Genomic DNA, 20,794 nt, shown 5'->3' with positions numbered 1-20,794 from the left:
TGGATAGTATTTTTCACTGTTTCTTAGGAGAGGATGGACATTATTCTTTTTCCATGCCTCAGTCCCCTGTATTTAAAACACAGATGGTTCATCCTAAGTGCTGGTTTCTGTTCATACAAGTAATAAGTGTAAGCTTCAAGGCAGAGCCTTGTGAACTGTTTCTTGATGGAACGTGCCAGAGCAGCACAGGCATTTTATGTAACTAAAATTATTTCAGAATAGTTTTTGCCAGCACTTTCCTTTGTGGCCAGCTCAAGTCAATATGTTTGGTAGTGCAGTTCCACTGTGCATGTAAAAATAAAAATATGGATTTGATGTAACAGTCTCATTGAGCTAGATTGGGTTACTGTAAGGAACATCTCCTAGCTTAAAGCCTCTAGTCAGGTCCAAATCCCTTCAGTCAGATTCTTGATGTAAAGTTTGGCTTTTTCAAATCATCATCATCATTGCATTCAGCACTAACAAAGGCTGTGCCTGTGACTCCTGGATGTTTTTCATGTAGCATTTGATTTTTTTCACAGCCTTTAAAGCCCCTGTGAGGCCAAGCAGGGCTGTTCCTTTGCTTTAGGGGCTTTTTGGGCCCCCCATACATGTGTTAAAGGAGAGGTGCTGGCTATGGAGTGGCATTTTCTCAGGATGATCAAGCTGTGGCTTGCTGCAAATCCCATCTGCCCTCTCCACATGCAGCATTAGAGGCCCTTCCTGGAACAAGCTCCTTGGGGATTTACCTGCGTAGGATTTACCAGTACGGGGTCACCGGAGAGGCAGATGGGACACATGATGACAGACTTGGACCAGTTGCATTTGGCAGAGAAAACACCTATGGAGTAGGATAGTGACTTTATGGGTCAGAATTTATTTTTAAGTGGTATTCTTTGTGGATCTCATCCCCCAGTCAAATAGCAAATATTGTGGTACAAATAGCAGTGGTACCGTGCAGGGCTTAGATTTTCAGAATTACCAAGTGGGCACTGCAGGCTGCAAAGAGTGTGTGTGTGCAAACCCTGGAACAGATAAAGGTATTTGTTCTTATCTGTGTGCTTCAGCCTGCCGGGGATACTTTTTTGCAGGCTGTGTAAGGAAAGGTCAGATTTTGCTTTGTCAGTTGATGTTGGGGTGAATTAAATCAGATTTTAAATCCACAACAATATCCCAGGTAATAAAACTTAATCTTGACGTAAGAATGACACATTTGTCTTCTGCTTGAGAAAGAAAGGTGTAGAGCAACCCAGACTTTTCATACTGTTTTGTCTCTCTCAGAAAGTACAAAAAGAAGGCTCTGGACTTTGCAAGAGCTTTAGGAACTTGGGAGGAAAAATCATGTGGTGTAAACGTTCACTTGACCCAATTACGGGCAACATGTTTTAAATATATGAACTGGTAAAGTGCTCATGCTTTTTCATACTGAGTAAAAATGTTCTGCTGCTTGCTGTGAAGATGAAACTTGTCTTGGACTTCACTGGCAGTGAAACCAGGCTTGCTACAGATCTGTGTTGTAGATTCAGTCATTTACTCATATTTCAGTTGTGTGTTTTCCAGTTTTTCTTCCTCCACTGCCCTATTAAAGTACTACAGATGCCTGGAGGGCCATAGTCATTTAAAAGGTTTGAAGCACTAAAAAGAGAAATTTTGGCTCCTTTTTCTTAGCCAAACAGTTTTTATGTACCAAGTACACTATTTTATGCTGCCCAAGGGAACAGATATCATTTGCTATACTTTAACACAAAAGCCATTCTGGCTCTCCTTGAAGCAAGTGAGAGCATTCCACTTGCTTTCAGTGGGAATTTGTAGCAACCCATGATACAGTTTCTGTCAGAGCAGGAGAAAGCTGAGAATCCATAGTACCATGCAAATGTAAAATGGAAGAACTTGGTGCCATATCATTTGCACATTTCAGAGAGAAACTGTCTTGGGTTTGGAGGAAGAGTCCCATAAACTTGTTACTCAGGCACTCTCACATCCAGGGAAATCCAGAGGAAGAGTCCAGGGGAAGGAGTGACCACCTGCTTGTCCTGGGTGTTCCCTTCAGTCTGCAGGGTGAAGTGTCAGCTGCTGTTGAATGTGCAATAATCACCAGGAAATCATAAATCTAGAATAGTTGCTTGTGCAAAGCAGAGCTTGAAATGGAAGAACTCCAAGGAAGACATCTCTTTTTTAAAAGAGAGTTTTCCCTGGGCTTTCCCTGCCACAGGCCAGCCGAAGTTTGGCTGCCCCAGAGCTGTTCCCTGTGCACCTGCTGCTCACTGTGCCTGAGCAGCCCTGAAAAGGGGAACCCAGCACTGGGAGCGTGTGAAGGGGAGTGTATGGGTAAATGTACCTTCCAGACACCTGCATCAGCAGCAGGGCAGCAAAAAGAAATGTCTCATGTTCCCTCCACGAGATCAGCCTTAAAATTCTCCAGAACAATGAGGCGTCTCTGCAGCTGTGGAGAGCCTGGGGTCTTGTCAGGCAATCATGCATTTCTCAGCTTATTCTTGTTGCACCTTGATAGAGGTAAGACTTAGTTATTGGATCCTCAACTTTAGACTCCCTCTAGTTACTCAGTGCACAGAGTTTATTTTATCTATAATTTTCCACTCTAGCCTTACAGTTTACTATAGGGAGATTATATACTTACAGCTACTGGCAGAATTTGCCTACCCGGAAAGGACGTGATTTTGAGCTCCATGGGATGTTACTGATATGTAAATAATTTCATCTCACCCAAATAGTGGCCACTCTGTCCTTTTTCACAATATACCTTGCCTTAATGTTTTAAAACAATGGGTGATTTTGGGTGATCAGGTTCAGCAATCTTCAGAGGGACCCAAAATCTTTAGAATTGCTTTTAGGGAAGATTATATCTTCTAAAATCACATTGCCCCAAGTTTCAAAAATCTCAGGCTTGCCTCAATATTCATAAGAGACCCAAGCTCAGCGATATTCAGTATGAAAAAATACCTTTATGCAAAGTACTTTACATGCACAGTAAATGCATTTTAGAAGCTGTTTGAAATGGATGTGTAGAGCCTTATGTTCAGAGAAAGGCAAAAACTTAGCAAACAGGAGTTTTTGAAACTGGGAACAAGCGGGTGGGTCTTTTTCTACTGGATCTGGATTTTAATTAGACCTCTGTGCTGCCGTCTGACCTGTGATGAGGTGACACATCAATCTGCCATGCAGTGATCAGGACAGAATGGGAAGGAGAGGCAGAGACTGGGAGAACCAGGGCTTAGAGGAGACTTGGACTTGTGTCTGAAATGGCCCATGGCAGTGTCTGCTTGGTGGGGCTGCCTGGAGATTTGAAAGATGAGCAGAATCAAGGAAAATACCAACGAAGGAGAAATGAAGTATGCTCTGGGCATTCTGTAATGTTCTGTTCTCACCCAGCTCTATGTGAAGTTGCAATATATGTGTACTTATGTTGATTTATCTTCATATTAAGGTCAGTTAACTGGTTCTTCCACACAAGTAGAACACACATTTTCTTACTGGCCTCAAGAGAAAACAATTCTCTGGTGTTCATTCTGATGAATTTAGAAGAATTTCTCAGGGCATTTTCCCAAATTCTCTGCTTGTATGAAATGGTGCAGCATCACTTTACTCAATGCAAGCTTATGCCGGTTTTTGTGGCAGGTGATATGGTCTTGGTGACAAATCATGTATCCCCAGTTCCTGAGTAACCAAGAGATGGAAAGTTTTTTGTTAGGTTTGGATTGTAGCTTTCCTGTAATGTGCAACACTGTGAGTGAGCTGGCCTAAGCCAGTGGGGTGTCTGTGTATGCAGATGTTGTACCCCAGCTGAAACAGGGGAAGTGGAAGAAGGGGAGCAGGAGAAGGGTTGGCAAAGCAGCCACTAAATCCAGCAAAGCTTCAAGCACTGCCAGTAGTCTTGAGGGTGGTTCAGTTCAGGAGGTTCAAAACAATTGCTAAAGGAGCAGTGCATATTTTCCATCCTTTCCTATGAAATGACGTGGTTTGTTTGCTGTTGCTTGTTTACCTGTTCTGCATGGTATATTGCATTTATCAGTCAAATAGACTGTAGGGGGTAGCAGTACTTTAATAATGATGTTTTGACTTCTGCTGTGTTTATTCTGTGTTTTCTGACTAAAATCATACTCAGATGGCTTTTTCTTCTGCTGTTCCAGCATATCTGTCTCAGGCTGCCCCTAAAAAGAAAAAGAAGTAATCTGGCAAAATGAACTCAGAACACACAAAGAAGAACCACTGGAGACTAATCTGCAAGGTATTCAGGTATTTGCACTTTCATATCCTACAGCAGTAATTGGTGCACACACATGGTATGCTCTGCAGTTCTTGTGCTTGTTAACTCACACAAAGTGGGTGCCTTTATTATCTAAATAAACAAAAAGTCATGTGAAAGATGAAAGTTGTTTAGTCAGAATGCCCCCATTCAACTTAAAGATGGAGGCAGGTTTGTAAAGGTAGAGTTGCAGCTCCAAGTTCAGCACTCATTGATGCTGCTGTCCATCACATCTGTTAGCCAGGTCAGATTTTACCATCTGTTACTGCCCAGTGCACTGATGGCCATCTGAGAAGTGGTGGAGAAAGAGGATCCTTCTCTGACTTCCACTGGAGCAGAATGAACAGCCCCTTCTCTGCTGGTGGGCTAAGGCACTATGACACTCCCAGTGACCTCAGGAATTAGGTTCCTGGGCTGCAGTGAGGAAGAAATTAATTTTGGATCTTGGAGATGCCAGAGGTCCTGTGTCACTTGCCAGGCCTCAAGGATTTTTGCGAGCTTTAGGCTGTGTATATGTCCTGTATACAGCTGAAAGAAAATAAGACTTACCGTTCTTCTCAGTGCAGAAATGGGACTTCCTAGTTGGAAAGCAAGAACAATCTAGAGAAATGTTGTAATTTTCTAGATAATAGGAAAATAGATTTTTGTTCTATGAATACATACAGGAGAAAGTAGCACAGCTCTGTTGAGTCTATGTTCCATGTCTCTGAAGCAGGGAGAATGCTTGTGTGATTCCTTCTCCATGCACTGTGTAAGCAGGTGATGACATACGTGCTATGGATGTGTAAAGTGACAACTTAATGGCAGCAAGTAATTACATATGTGTTTGTATGGTGGTGTAAGTGCAGAGGTTGGCTGTACACAGCTTTGTAGCTGATTAATTGGGGGAAGTAAATGAGCTGCTAATGGGAGTAAAGGCAAGAGTTAATGGGAGTAAAGGTAAGAGTTGTGCTTGCTGAGTGCACCAATACCAAGGTACATTCAGAGAAAACATTTTATTTGTACAGTCATTGCAGTCTTGTTATCTCATTGCAATGATTAAGCTGTTACAATTAACAATTGTTCATAATGAAGTATTTTAAACAAACCCATAAAAGCAGAGGTATCTCCTGAGGGTATATATTTAATGGTTATATCACTGATATGTGAAAAATCACTCTTGTTGCATGTTATATCATATGTGACTGTCTGAAAAGCAGATGCAAGTAAACAGTAAAGTTACTGTGAGTATTATTTTATTCCTGAATTGCACACTCTATCAGCTTCCAGATATTTCTTTGCATTGGTATTTTTGATGTGTCCATTCCTGTGGTTTTGGCAGTGTGTTCATAGACACTGTTGATGTACCCTTTCAGATTCTGCTACCAAACTGCTTCTGGGACTTCATGCAGTTTGCTTCATTTGAGAGAACCTCAGATAAGTTATATGGAAAAGTGATAGTAAATCCCAGAGTACCAGGTTGTGTTGCACATAATGCAGATGTAATACATGGGACCAGTGAATGATGGTTTAGTATGTAGTATTATTAGTACTTTTCCTTTCAGTATTTTGTCTTTTTTTTTTTTAACCTTTTTTTTCAGCATTGGACCTCCAATGCAAGTAGTTGCTTGCCATGGTGTCCCAAAAAAGTAAAGCCAATGGTGAAAATTCTTGTTTTTCTACCAAGTGTTTTTAGAACCTTGAGCCAGTTCATTAGCCTTCAGAAACATCCTCAGTCTCACTTTAGAACTACAGTTTTCTCTGTAAGAACAGGAAACTCCTGTCAAAATCTCCTAATGTAGACTTAGGAAAGGTTTCTGTTCAGCTTTGAAGAATGATACTGTTTTCTTTAAGAAGATTAGTTGTATCTAAATAATTTAAACTTTTAAACCTTTTAAAAATAAGTATGCTTGAGATTAAAAAAAGTTCTACTGCTCAGTTATGCAGTTCATTCCAAAGAGTTACCACTTAAAGGCAGGAGAAACAAGCCTTACACCAATTTTATTGACAATAGACGGAAAGAATAGTACCCGAGAACATTCTATAAGCTGAAATTATGGACTCATTCTATACCCAAAGGTGGTGATCAAATCAAACATCCAGTATTTTAGATGACAATTACTAACCTTCCTTAATGTTCTGAAAACTTACCATTATGGGGAAAATAGACTTTGAATTTCAGACTATGATCATTCCTCAAAATAAGAAAACTCTAAAAGTTGGATTTTCCTATAAGAAATTTCAGACTGTATATGATTTGGGTAACTATGACGAACAAGCTATTTTAGAAAGGATTTTTTTTTTCCTTCTTTGGGGAAAAAATGCACTTAATGCTTTTTTGCAAACCCTTCATGTTTCTAACACTACCATGATACACTATTTTCTAAACAAGTTACAGGTATAACAAAGCTGCTTACAAGTGTTGCTGTGTTTGAGAGATACAGCTTTTAATTTGGTTCTGTTTTCACAGAAGGAGTGCTTCCATTTCACAAATTTTGTGTAATTTTGGGACCTGAGAAACTTGCAGTCAGTATTTTATCATAGTCAGTATTTCAAGAAGATGATGTTGCTTTAAAAGGAACTTTTCCTAATTATAAAACTTTGCAAAAGTCTCAGATTTTTAAAGTTCCCAAAACTGTGGTCTGTAAGTTTGGTTTCCTGGATAATGTTCGCAACATCAATTAGTTTAGGGGTTTTTTCCCCCCAGCCTTTTTTTTTTTTCTGAAGGCAGGGCACTCATTGGACATAAGTAGCATTTATTGAACAGTAATGTGGGGAGGGAAGAGAGTTTCAGATCTGAATTAAGTCTGAGTTATAGTGACTCATAACTGGCAGCAAAACACCCAAGCAGAGACGTGAGACAGGATGAGATTAAATGAGACAAGCCATGAAAGAAGGGACAGATTTATGACTTATTGGCCTACAGATGGGATGAGAAGATATGAGTGGAGAATGAGATCATCAGGCAGAAGTCTGCTAGGGGAAAAGGAGGGGGTTCGCAGGACACATCCCAGTAGCCTCCCGTGCATAGTGATTTAAGCCACAGGAAAATCAGTATTAAAAATTATACAAAGATGGGTTAGATCCCAAATCTCAGAGAGGCTAGATTTTTCTCTCCCTACACTTAGAAAAACAAAGACACAACTCTGAGCCTGCAACAGTACGTGCAGAGTGCACACTCCAAGGGTAGTCTCACCTGGTTAAATCATTTTGGCCTCCTTTCAGAGTTACCAATGCAGGGCTCTTTTCAGCAGTTTAAGAAAACTGCTGTATTGCTTAAAGACAGGAGGCAGAATTTTCACCTTCAATCTAAGCAATTCAACAGTTTTCTTAATTAAGATTTGCTTTTCATCCCTGAAACTGAAAGCATGTTTCTAAGTAACTATGTCCTTCATGCTAGGCTGCAGCCAAGGCACTGTGTATGGGTTATAATTGGTGGAATTGATTGCCAAGTGTGTTTGGGTGAAATTTCAGTTGGCCAAATTATAATCCATTTCAAGATTCAGTATCTTAAAGTTCTCAACTAAAAAATGAAAATATGACCTTGGCTGTTCACAAAGGCTTGTACAAATCTGTGAAGTTGCTGTGTTAACATAGCCGTGACCCCTGCCCCTTTTCTAATTTTGTTCTTATATCCTCTGCAGAGAGATGAGGAGAATCTGTTTGGAGAAATGCACTGAATTCTGCCCTTTAGCTGAATCTGTAGAATCAGTTGGCAGCCTCTTGAAAAAACTTCTCTGGTGGAATTTCTTCTTACATCTGATTCTGATAAGAGTGGGGAAGAGGCAAATGTGTGTTTGTCACAGATTCAGTAATTTTTGCTTCATGATTCAGCTAAGAATACTAAGGACTCATCTGTGCATGTGGACAGGTTGAATTCAAAGTTATTAAACTTGGTAATGGATCAGTAGAACTTCAGGTGATCAGTAGAGCAGTTCTGATTTGGCTGGAAGTATGAAATTTCATTTGGAATGTAATAGTGAACTGCATTAAAAATTCACAAAACCTCTGTTATTCTTTAACTGTATCTGGAGCTATTTAGTTTTGTGTGGAACTGAAAAAATGGCTAGCTTTTTCCTTAAAAAGGTAAAGTTTAAAAATGGTGAAACTTTTTTGCTCAGTTTGAGCCAGTGGGTTGAAACAGGATTTGGTTAAGCCTCAGTGTGTAATACTGTGCATTTTGTTTCATTATTGCTGATCATTTGCTCCACAGCAGTGTGCGTGGGGTCAGAATTCCCTTCAGGAAGGGCTGGAACATCTGAGCTTGGTGCTGGGACTCATCCTGGTGCAGGAGGACTGTCCAGCTGCTCAGACTGGCACCTGTCCTCAGCCCTGTCTGAACCCAAATGCCTAAGGAAGTGTGTAAGGACAAGGAAATTGTAGATCATATTTCAGCTAAGTGATCTCTCGGTGCTCCCCCACCCCAGAGAAACATGCAGTCAGGCATCGTTTATTTCTCATTAGCAACTGAAGTGATTTCTGTTCTGTAAACTTTCCCGACCTCCCTCTGAGCCTTGCAGCCTCCCTCACAAGGGGTCCTACAGCAGAACACACCTGTTGTGAAGAGCCACTTCATTTTTGTTTGTTTTCAAACTACCTTGTGCTAGTTGGAGATGAAAGGATGCCTTATAGAATCTGATAGTGAAACTAGAAAAGGATTTTAATATTGTATTTTTGAAATGTAATTTGTGTTTAGGCATTAGGTTAGTGTGGTGGATATAGCACGGTTAAGTAATCCAGGACTGGGTTGCCTTGTGAGGGAAATAAGTATAACCTGAAGGGTCTGTGCTTCAAAAGAAGTTAAGTCTTAGCAGCCATATCAGTTTTAAGCATGGGCATATTTGGTAATAGCAGGAAAACTCCTGGGTTCCAGTTAATGAATCATTTAACTCCTCTGTGCATTTCAGACTGAGTTGTGCTGGGGTACTGAGTCTGGGTGTTACTCTGGAGGTAGCTCTCTGTTTGTAAAGTTTAATCCTGTTATAACGCTTACGGTGGTTTTGGGGGTTTTTTTGTTTGCTGGATGAACACCACATGCTTTTGACTTTGCTGTCCTGTGTTGGATAGTGTTCATTTTGTGTAGAGCCCTGATTCTGACTGGGAGCTTATTGAGATCAAAGTGTTCTGGGATGTTTCTGCTTGCCAGTGATAAGAGGGATGAATGGGAGAGAGAAGTAATGGGAAGAGAGAGGTAAAGGTGCACGAGGAACCTTGAAATCTAAAGAAGATAGGAAGAACATGAATCATCAGTCTGTTACATACTGAGACACAAGATCTCCTTGGGATGGGCTAATAAATACTTCACCAACTTCAGCTGCCTGAGCCACTGTGTCTACAGACATGGTTCCCCTTCATAGCACCTTCTATGAAATAAGAACACAGGCAGAGCTTCAAATGGAAAACAATGGAAAGAGAAAATTATTAAAATTACAGTTTGCCCACCAGGTTTTGTAGAGTAATAAGATTATTCCTGCAAAACCAAATGACCAGCCAAACAAATACACAAAGTCATAATAATGGAGAGACTGATTTTAACTAAAGTGCAGTAGGGTCTTGCTATCTGTGGGAATTTTTCCTTACTAGATTTCATTTTGAGAAGGTTTCTTAATGCAAATGGACTTTGCAAATCTTAGTCAGCTAAAACTGAACTGTCTTAAAAGTCAAATCTTCTCTTTTGGCAAAATAAATATAATGCATGACGTGACATGACATGACATTACATTACATAACAGTGGTATTTCTAAATGAGTAAAGTTCCAGGTTAAAATTCAAGACAAGCTGTGTATAATAAAATATTTGATCTATTTATATCCTAAAATCTTTAGGAAAAGATTAAGCTTGGGAGAAGACAAAATACCTTATATTTTATATGACATAATAGGGCACTGAAAGATTAGGGTCACAATGTCTAAAATTCTGAAGTCCTGTTTAGACTGCAGGAGAGAGGACTGGACTTTGAAAAATGCTTAGCTGTATTGGCCCTGAGCTATTCCAAATATCCCGTCATAAGAACTGGAGCAGAAACAGGTTGATGCTGTGCTCACTTGAAAACTTGTCACCAGTGGTGTCACTAGCAGTGGAAAACAGAGAAGCTGTGCTGAAAATCTGTTTCACTGCAGGAGATAAATGTGGATGCTGACATTTAACCCAGTGTCTAAGCAAAACATATTTCTGTGTTTTTGTAAGTATTCTTGATAGACAGAGAGTAAAGGGGAAGGAAACAGAATGACTGAATAAGTCTTCATTAAGATGGAGAGGAATGAGGGCAGCAGGATAGCAGGCATCAGAAGAAAATGCCATGGACAGTACATTGATGGCAGTAAAAGATGTAACCCATCAAAAGCCATGTCAAAAGTAGCTTGAGGTGCTGGAAGCAGTAAAAAGTGGGAATTATTTTTCCCACAGGTATTGCTGTTGAGCAGAAATTGGAAGGAAACAGTGAAGGTCAATAGATTGAGGAAATGGTCCTGCCCATCATTGCAGGAAACCATAAACCTCACCACTGTGGGACAGGAGTGACCAGCAGTGACCAGCTTCACTGCCTTAGGAGCATTCCATCCCCATTAGCTGTATTTTTCAGATAAGGTAAGAAATCAGTTGTCCTGGTTTGGGACAAATTTGGGAGAAAACTTCCAAAGGGGTTCTTCCAGAAAGCGAATTCAAGCAGCCCCACCCCCAGGTGGTTCGGGAAAATATTTCCTTGGAGAAAAAATGTGGGAAAAACTGTTTATTTAATAGGCAAAGCATTTACCAGCACAAAAATATGGACAATATTAAACAATAAAAGCTATTGCCAATCTGAAGGATGCCAAACTCAGCAAGTCCCTGGGTGGGCTGCAGCTCAGCTCACTCAGTCTCTGAGCAGCCCCTCCAGTGCTGGAAATGCCACGGCCCAGGCCCGGCCCGGTGGCCGCAGGTGGAGCTGCCGCTGCTCTGCTGGGCACTCAGTGCAGAGCAGGTTTGAACAGGTCCAAGAAAAAGAAAACCACAGTCCAGGGAACTTCTCTGCCTCAGCTGGCTAAAAACTAACTAAAAGCAAAGGAAAGCCCTGTCCTGCTGTCTGTCCATCTGCAGACAGCACAGTCCAGGAGCAGGATGTGGAGGAGTGAGTGCAGTCCCTGAAAACAAACTCCGCGCTTCTTCTCTCCCCCTTTGCTCACAGAACCAGTCTTAAAGGTGAAAAACTTATTTCTGGGCTAAACAGATGAATGGGGATACAAGCATCATAAAGTCACACCAGGACATCAGTTAATATCTGAATTGAATTGGGAAAATACTGTTTTTAATCAAACTGAATTCAGCCTAAGCAAAAAGCCTGAATATAAACTTTTAAAATCAGCGACTTTATACATTTTCCAGAGGCAATATATGTCAAGTGTACACCCATTTTTCGGACTGATGCAGTAGAAGAGTGTCTTAATACAGAATACTGAACTAATTCTGTCTGTTCATTTTCTTTCTTGAAGCGGTTTGCTGCATTTCAGACATGTTAAAATGGAGTATTTTTCTGACTCTTGGGGCTGACTTTCAGCTTGCCTATTACATCTTATTAAAGGCTCTGTCAGGTTTGAAAATCAGAAATGTTCAAATAAAAGCAGTGTCTGGAGAGAGAGGCACAATATGTTTTCTTTTTCCAGCCTAAGTGAGGTGTGGAAGGTAAAGCAGGGTTCACTACAGGACTGGGGGCTACTTTAGTCCTTCCTTTACCTGAAAAGAGGAAAAAAATGTTTATTTGTTAGACAACAGCCTGTATTTGTATGCACTCAAAATACTGACTGATTTGCTGATGTTAGTGACAGACACTGCGTGCATTTAATGTCCTTGGATGAGAATTTGCAGTAATTGTGTTTCCCTTTGTGGAGATAATTAAGGCACCCAACAGCTGTCTGGCAAATATTAGCACTCTACTACCTGGTCCCAAGGGAGCAGAGGCAAGGCACGAGTGATTTTGACCAAGTGATTGGCAGGACTGGGGTGAGAATCAAACCTTAACCAAGCCCTGCAGCCGAGGGTGAACACCTAGCATTGTACTTACAACATCTACAGTTGCTACAAAAATAATGGAATTGTTTAGGTTGGAAAAGACCTCTCGGATGGTCAATCCAACCATCAAATGCAGAGGAGAAAGTAGTTGTGTGTGTAGAGACAAAAAATACAGCTGTGCTAAATGCTCTACAAATACATAGTAAGAGGACTCCTCATCACAACACTGCTCAGTCCATCTAAACAAGGAGGAATCTCCTGTAAATTTATTTTTAATAGGAAGTTAAGGTAAGCTCTTCCCCAGCTGAGCAATATTTAGATATGTGTCTTTTCTTCTCAAATCAAAACTATATATTAGTTAATGGGGACACCTTTTAATTAATTTCTCAAAATCTGTATATTGCATTATTTCACAGAATTATTTAGCTTAGAAGCCCAAGCTTCCCTAAGCCTCATGGTTTGTGCAGCATCCTCCTTATCTATAAATAAACAATATACGACCTTTGTACTCTAGAAGCCTAGTAAAGACCCTGGCAGGACATCACAGAACCTCTTAATATAACTTTCAGCTATTTGTGGGAGTCTGCCTCCGTGTCACTGAGAAACAGAGTTGGAGGTGACAGTTTAGATTTTGCCTCGTCCTTCCGGAAGCCATTTCAGTCATGCAAGCAGTTATGTATCTTACTGTGCATTTATAGCTTAAGGAGTCATTTCCACTTGGAAATAGTCCTGGGCTCAGCGAAGATGGACATAGAGTGCAGGCAAAGGTACAGCTCTGTTACTGCTTTAAGGTACTGGGATTAAATGTATGTTTACCAGGTTTCTGTTTCAGTGAAAATTGCAATAATAAATGTGATTATGTACAGTTCAGTAAAGATGCAATTTAGAATGTTAAAATATTTATGTTAGCTCTCAAATGCCACCCTAAGTAGGTGTTATATTAAAATTGCATATTAAAACAAAATCAGATTTCCCTTCCCTACTTAATGTCAGTTACTTTATTTCAATTACTGAAAATATTTTGCAGTTGTTTGTACTTTCCTGTTTTTCTCTGCTTACATAAATCAACTTAAGTTTAATGAATTTTTGCTTAGATCCTTCAATATTTAAACTTCTATCTGCTTTGATAATTAAAATCAAGAGCAAAATAAAAGTGTAGAATGCAGGCATAGTGTTTCCACGTGGCCAGAACATTTTCAGATGTTCATAAATGTTGCACTGTTCTGGTGCATAATACTAATATTTGGAGCAAATATGTGTTCAACTGCAGGAAGGCTTTCTTAGGGGTTTTTTTGGGTGTCAGACCTCCAGTAAGCTGTTTAACATGAGGGCTTCTTCAGTGACACTTGCTGAAACAGTATTTGTTGGAGTGCATGTGACAAAGCAGCCACTTGATTCCAGGTGTCTGGAAAATGCAGTAGTGTTTCAGGTGAAAGCAGTGCATTCCACTAGCAAAGGTGCTGATCTTTTTGTAAAATGAAATTCTATGTATTTTAGACAGAAGTTGTGATTTTTGAGGTGACACCTGCATTAGTGGTATGTATTAGTTTGTGTATTGTTTAGTTTACATATTCCACCTACATCCTTGTAGCCAGATGCAGAGCTGTTTGTGTCTAGTGTCTACTCTGAGGATATTTTTATCAACAATTACACAAAGGAAACTGAAATTAAAGGCTTCCCCATAGGCTTTGTGGATCACCCACTGTTTTGTTGTTGAAATAATGAATGCTCACTGCAAAACTACAAATGGTAAATGAGCTGCCATTAAAAGGGAAATTCAGATGTGTTTCATGGATCCTTTGTTTTTCTTGCATCCTTGTGATTGCACAAACACTGTATTTTAGGGAGAGTGAGAGAAAATCCTAAGGGCAACTGTCAGAACCAGGACAGAGATTTGGTTTTGTCACTGGTCTCCATGCAAATAGACTTCTCTTTCCATCCTTCCCTGCTGCTGGACCTAAAAATGGATTTTGGAGTACCAGAGCTTGTGGCTTCAGTTATGTGGGTATATGTTGAGAATTAGTAGTACCAGTGGAACTCAGGGTTGATAAATGCTACTATTATTTTACAATTAGGTATTAAATGTTACCTGTATTACCCTCTCAGGACAACACACTGCACTTCAGGGAAGAAACACATAACATGACTTGTAGAAAATGAGAAGATGTTTAAACAGAATGTCTCTAGGATAGTCAAGGGAGAGATTAAACTGGAATTCAGATGAAGTCTTTTGTAGGTACATACACTAGTGAGGAATTACCAAAATGAGAGAGCCAAAGGGGGGTGCTTAGCTTACCCTTTCTTCCCTCAGTAAAATCTGGGAAGTAAAATTTCAAATGTCATGTGAATATTGAGCTCTACTTTGGTTTGCTTTTAGTTTATTGAAAAATAATAAATTATTAAAAAACTTTAATTATTCCAAGGCTTTTTCTTTTGTTCTGCTGTTGTTGGACAAAGGTTCTTTCAGCAATGTCAAACTGGTTAACTTGCAATAGGAAAAAGTGATAAATAGGAACTAGTGATAAATAAACAAAACCAGGAAGGGTTTTTTATGTGTTTGTTCCCCACTAACTTTTTTACTGTGCTGACACTCTCAGTGATTATTTGTAATTGTATGAAAACTGTGTCTGCCTGCATGAATATGAGAAGACATGCTTGGTTTAGTTCTGCATATGAAGAAAAGGAACTGCATAAAATATTTTTCATTCCTCTTGTTAATTCTTGATTGAAATCCATTGAGCATTGTTATTCTTTTGCTGGTAATGCACAGACAAAAGAGCAGACTGTCACCAAAGACAATTCCTTAATTCATATTTCAGGGGATAAAAGCGAAGAACAGGTTATTTATTTTATGGATACGTGTGTGCATAATAAAATGTATATCAGTTATAATGGACCAAGGAAAGTGGAAAGGAATCCTTAGTGCTCAGATGGAATTGGAAGAAGAGAACCAGAACAGAGCTGGCTTTGAGATTTGAGGCAAAGGAAGGCATTTCATGTGCAAAGGATCAGGCTCCTATTGGATTCCCAGTACTGGGTGCATAAAACTTTAATTTTCTTATGGAAGCAGAGCAGTTTGAAGTGATAGGTTTGACAGTGGAAGCTGAATATTGGTTTTCTTTTTAATTTATTATTTATAAATTAAGAAGTTGTTATAATTTATTATATTTTATTTTACCTTATCTTTAAAACTACTTGTTATTATTTAAAATAATAGAGTAAGGTTTAGAATGTGGATTTACACAAATACGAATATATCCACTGTAGAACAAAAATCTGTGAAGGAAAGAAAATAGATTTAGATCAGTCCAATCTGACTTTGTGTGTGTGAGAAGACTTGGGAGCCTAATTTGTACTAATGACAATAAAAATAATTTTGGTGTGGGAAATGTTATGACCCACCACTGAAGGCCGAGTAGCTGAGGTTCTTGTTAATAGATCCCTTGGGGTGGATTAGAGTGAAACGTGTTTTTAGAGAGATAGACAGCAGCTTTATTTTAGGACCATTTGGTTACAATGGCAAGGAGGTATGTAGCTGTTTTGGTTAGTATCCACAGAAAAACAGCGATACAAAAATATAAAGATATCACTTAAGAAAACATACAAGGAAAAGAAAGAAAGAAGAAAGATAAGAGTAGGTAGAGAGGAAGACATCACCACCCATGGATCCAGTGACAAGGGTTGATTGTTGCAATTTCAGTGTCTGTTGATTGAGGTGATGGTTTCAGTCTTGGTCCATGAAACACAAAGTGCAGTGGGTTCAGTGGTGACGTGGGAATGCCCAGGTGCCTCCCCTGGGGACATGGGAGGTGTCAGTGTCTGATACAACACTGTGGGTCACAAACAGTTCTCTGGTAGAAGACCCTGAAATAAGTCTGAGGGCATTTAAGGGATCTTTGATGGTTTCTGACACCCTCTAAGACCTCGCCTCTCACTCAGGTCAGTGCAGTTGAGCTGGCTTACAGCCCCATCAGAAGGGATGAAAACTCTGAGGCCTCTGTGTGATTGGCTTCCTCAGGGTCAGGTGGAGTTTTACACCTGGCTTGTGTAAGGGAGGACATTGCCATGATCAGAACCACTATTCCACCTCACAGGATCTGCTTCTTATCGACCTCTTCCCTCATCTGGCTCAAAATCAGCTTGTTGCTAAACACAGGTGATGGGTGCTCACTCCTCTGCCCCTGGGAAGGGCTCCTGCACACCAGAGGTTTCCCCAGCACACACCCCAAAGCTCTCCTCTGCCCTGGCTGGGGCGCTCAGCAAAGCTCTTGCTGCTTTGGCAAATGGCCCATCATTTGAGTTATTAACCCCTAACATTTCAGTCTCTCACAAGAAATAATGTTTCTGAGGCAGTTCCTAGGAAATGTCATTAGCAAGATTAAATACTACTCCTCCCTTAAAGATGAAATCACAGTAAAGCACCCTGTGGAGAGTTTTGCTCTTCACAACCAGACTGTGAGTGCTATCACAACTGTCCCAGCCCAGGCAAGGGTTCTCCTCATCTCCCTGTGCATGGGGCAAGCCTGCTTAGGCACCCACATCGTGGGTATGATTCTTCCATTCATGTGCATTCTCTGTGCAGTGCTTTGAGGAGTAACAAGGGTTGTGCCTGATCAGTGTCTGTGGTCACAGGTGCTCACTGAAAGCTGCATCATGAATTATACCTGACAACCTTTCCTCCTGGTTTGCTCCCTTTGACTTGGAGGATAGAATCAGGTGAATTCTGAATTATTTTAATATATTTTTAGCTGTGTCAGAACATTTTTTTTTTCTGGTGTTTTGGTGAGTACTTGCCCTAGCTTGCCCTAAGACTATTTTATTAACAACACTTTATGTCATTAGAAATTCAGGGATCTAAGAAAAGTTATATTTTGTTGCCATAGTGTTACAGAATCACAGAATCCTTTAAGTTGGAAAAGACCTCTCATATTAAGTGCAACCATTAACCAAACACTGCCAGGGCAACCACTAAAACATGTCCCCATCTGCACACCTTTTAAATCCCTCCAGGAATGGTGACTCCACCGCTACTCCAAGCAGCATGTTCCAATGCTTGACAGTCCTTTCCATGAAGAAATTTTTCCTGTTATCCATCCTAAACCTCCCCTGGTACAACTTGATGCTGTTTCTTCTTGTCCTGTTGCTTGTTACTTGAGAGAGGAGACCGACCCCTACCTGGCTGCTAGCAAGCCCTATAAAAACTCTTTTAATCCTTCAAGAATAATGAGCTTCACCTTAGGCAAGGTAAAAGAACATGTGAATAATGCAGCAGCTGCTGCAGGCTGACAATAAGTTAAAAAAGCTGGTTCTTGCTTACCAAAATGGAGGCCCATCTCTTCTTGGAATCAGTACATTGTGAAGTTTTAGAAGCAGTAAAGCACAATTCAGATTCCATTATGGGTGTGCTTTCCTTCTGAATTAAGATATTTACATACTTGTGATGCAAGACCTGATGACAGAAAAGACCATTATTATAATGTGTCCTGCTTAATAAGAGTGGTCATGGTTTCTTGAAGGTAAAACTACCTTTCAGCAACTTTCTAGCAGAGGAAGATGGTGTGTTTTTACTTTTGTTATCAGGATGCTTGCAGTAATTCCAGATATAGCAAACATTATTACATCCAGAATAGTATTTTATAGCTAAATTATGTAAACTTGAATGCTCTGAAAAACTCTGGTACAACCTTTGAACAGTCCTGAGGGGCAGTTTGGGATTGTTCCCAGATAACAAAGCATAGTGTTCAGGTAGATGATTTTCTCCCACCAGTTAGTCTCTTGCCTTCAATGCAAAAGGATTTTTTTGCATCACATAGTCTTGGACTTCACAGCAGCTGAGGATACAGTCAGTGCTGAAAGCCCCAAGGTTTAAGTTACACAACTGTTGCAAAGCCCACCAGCATATTGCGTTCTTTATCTCTGACACTGCCATGCAGTGACTGAGATCCATTATCCCAATATCAGCTCATATCGACTCTGGATTTCAGAAAAACTAGTGATCAGATTATTAATGTATAAAATTAAGGCCATGAAGCTAAATGAGATGGGTACTTTGGGTTTCTACATTGCATTCTGACAAGATTCAGCTACAACAAGCTGAAGATTTTTGCTTTTAATAACATATTGCAGTCAGTATCAAGGTGCATGAGCCTGTTGTTCATAAATACAAGTGTGGCATGCTTTCATCAGTTGTTTAAATGGTCACAGTAAAAATCTTGAGAATCATAAATAGAAAATTTTCGAGTTTTTTTAGGCAGTGATCATATTTTGAACAGCACGTGCTACTAAAAACAGGCTCCAGACTTAGTCTTGGACATCAGCTAAACAGTAAGTGTTACCAGTTAGAAGATTTCATAAATGAGACCTTATTTTAAAATTGCCCCCACTTAGGTCCATCGTGTGTGGAATCATTTGGTACTGGCTTCTGATGAGCAGGATGTTGTCTTTAACAGCTCACTGGGATTTTCAGATACATCAGTATTGAAGTTTGACAAGTGCTTGTGTTCCTTGAGGCGTGGAGAATAAAAGTAATTCTGAACAAAATTCTGTTCTTTTTTTTCAGTTTCGCTGATAACATGCATCAGAATCTGTTAACCATTGGCTGTTCCAGATATGATGTCAAAGCCAACAAGGGAGACTTGATGTAGTATGACTCAAAACCAGAAGTATTTTGGTAAGTCTCGTAGCCTGCATTAAGTAGTTGAGAAAGTGATCATTCCTGATAACAGATATTTTTTCTGCTCTTTATACCTCAAATGTACTTTCAAGAAACATTGCTAAAAAGCACAGTAGACTGTTCATATTTTGGAAAGTGTTTCTCTCTTCAGAGGTCTAGAAGACCAAACCTCCATACAAGGAAGGCTTAGAACATCCTGCCACAGCCTAAACTTGTGGAAAACTCCACAGTGCTTCAGTGTGGCATACTGGTTTTGGTCAAATATAATACGGTGCTCTTCCTATTTGTGCAACTTCCACCTTCTTTTTCGAGTTATTTATTCAACTGTTTCAGTTAGAACATCTTTCTTGGTAAGCCTGCATTACCTCAGCACGTCAAGAGGAATATTCTCAAGTTCATACAACACTGAAGAATGTCATCTGCTTGAGGAATTTTGCATTGCTTTCCAAAATACATATTGATTGCAGCAGAATTTAAATAAAACAAGTCCCAAAACAAAATATAACTCTTGTGTATTCACTATGTTAATATGATTTACAGGGTTTTAATCTCTTTCTTGAACCCTTGAAAGCTTGGTTTTTGAGGTGGCAACCATATGGCTGTAATACTATAAGTTCTTAAATGTAGTGGTGCTATCATTCTGCATACATGGTTCTTTTATACCTAGAGGACTTTTTAGTGCTGCTAATACAGCTAACAATACTGCTTGAGTTTATTAAAGCTTACTCACATGTTTACTTGGGGTTGAAAAGTCTCACATTTTCCCTTCCCACCAGTAGCAGTCAGATCTGATGTGTATTTTTGCTTTCTTACATTAACACACGTGTGTTGCAGAGTATCTGTGCAGGTGATAAAAAAAAAAAAAAGGCTGCATAGCCTTTGGTGTTACTGGAAAGTAAATACAGGTGTGTACCCTACTCAGGTGAGGCTCCATATGATCATGTAGATGCATCTAAAGACAATTTCTGAAGAGAAAATGATCTTACATTGTCATTGTCTCCTGTCCCATTTTTATTAATGTCTCAAATTTGAGAAACAACTGAAACAGAAGCTGTATCCTTACTGTGATACCTGAGTGTGAGACAGAGCACACCCTTTTTGAAGGAGTAACTCATATAAATTCTTATTTTTTCACTCATAGAACTCTTGTATATACCTCCCATCCCCATTTTGCTTCCCAGAGATTATCATCTTCTAGTCAAGAACTGCTGTTCTGTATCCCAGTTTGGCCCAAGCGATAAGTAAATACTAATGATATTCCCTTAATCATTGTGTCTTGCTGCTGACATCTACATAAGGAATGGATGATGTCCAGTGTTACACCACTGTCAAGGCATGGAAGAGTCCTCCTTCGCTTTCTGGCCTTCCTGATGTTGTTCCAGTTCTAGTTGACATTATATGTCCTCTGGACTGGTATGCACATGCTGTTCCCTGCCTGTACGTGTTTGATCTGTTTAATTAGAGCCGTGGAAGAAATCTTTTGCGCCTCAAAAAAATACTTCTTGGCACTACAACTGGAGGAACAGGCATCCACCATAATCTGGGATATGACAAAAACAGCAGAGGCAGCTGAAGGAAGGATTCCCAAAATCTTGATGTATTTCTCATGGTACTTGTATGAGAAAAAAGCATCTGCACAATGGCTCCAAAGGCATTTGTCTTCTGCAAGTGCAGAGCCTGGAACAGCATTTGAAACAGCTGTAACCCCTGCCTCAAAGAGGTACAGTGCAGATCCTTTTCTATGGAAATGCTATCCCAGCAAAGTTAATTGGGCAACTCCTGGTGTAAGGTATTAGTATTTTATTATCATGATTTTCTTCTGATAACCACACATGAGCATTTACATTAGAAGTGCATCAAAAAGGTCATAATTACTTAAATAAATAACTTTGGTATTTTGCAAATGAGCAATTAAG

At 39.8% G+C, this 20,794-nt stretch overlaps 1 long non-coding RNA gene across 1 annotated transcript in view; it reads left to right on the top strand.

Moving 5' to 3' along the window:
- The window catches only part of LOC121363550, a 54,242-nt gene extending 34,892 nt beyond the window's left edge, over positions 1-19,350 (top strand). Inside the window, exons 4-6 of the long non-coding RNA XR_005956723.1 lie at positions 4,128-4,233; positions 18,765-18,875; positions 19,030-19,350. This is a non-coding gene — a long non-coding RNA (uncharacterized LOC121363550). The remainder of the gene's footprint in view (positions 1-4,127; positions 4,234-18,764; positions 18,876-19,029) is intronic.
- Positions 19,351-20,794: the final 1,444 nt, after the last annotated feature.

Source organism: Pyrgilauda ruficollis, unplaced genomic scaffold (genome assembly GCF_017590135.1).
Source record: "Pyrgilauda ruficollis isolate IOZ18807 unplaced genomic scaffold, ASM1759013v1 scaffold73, whole genome shotgun sequence".
In the NCBI taxonomy this organism is placed as follows: domain Eukaryota; kingdom Metazoa; phylum Chordata; class Aves; order Passeriformes; family Passeridae; genus Pyrgilauda; species Pyrgilauda ruficollis.
This window is presented reverse-complemented; position numbering and strand designations above follow the sequence as displayed.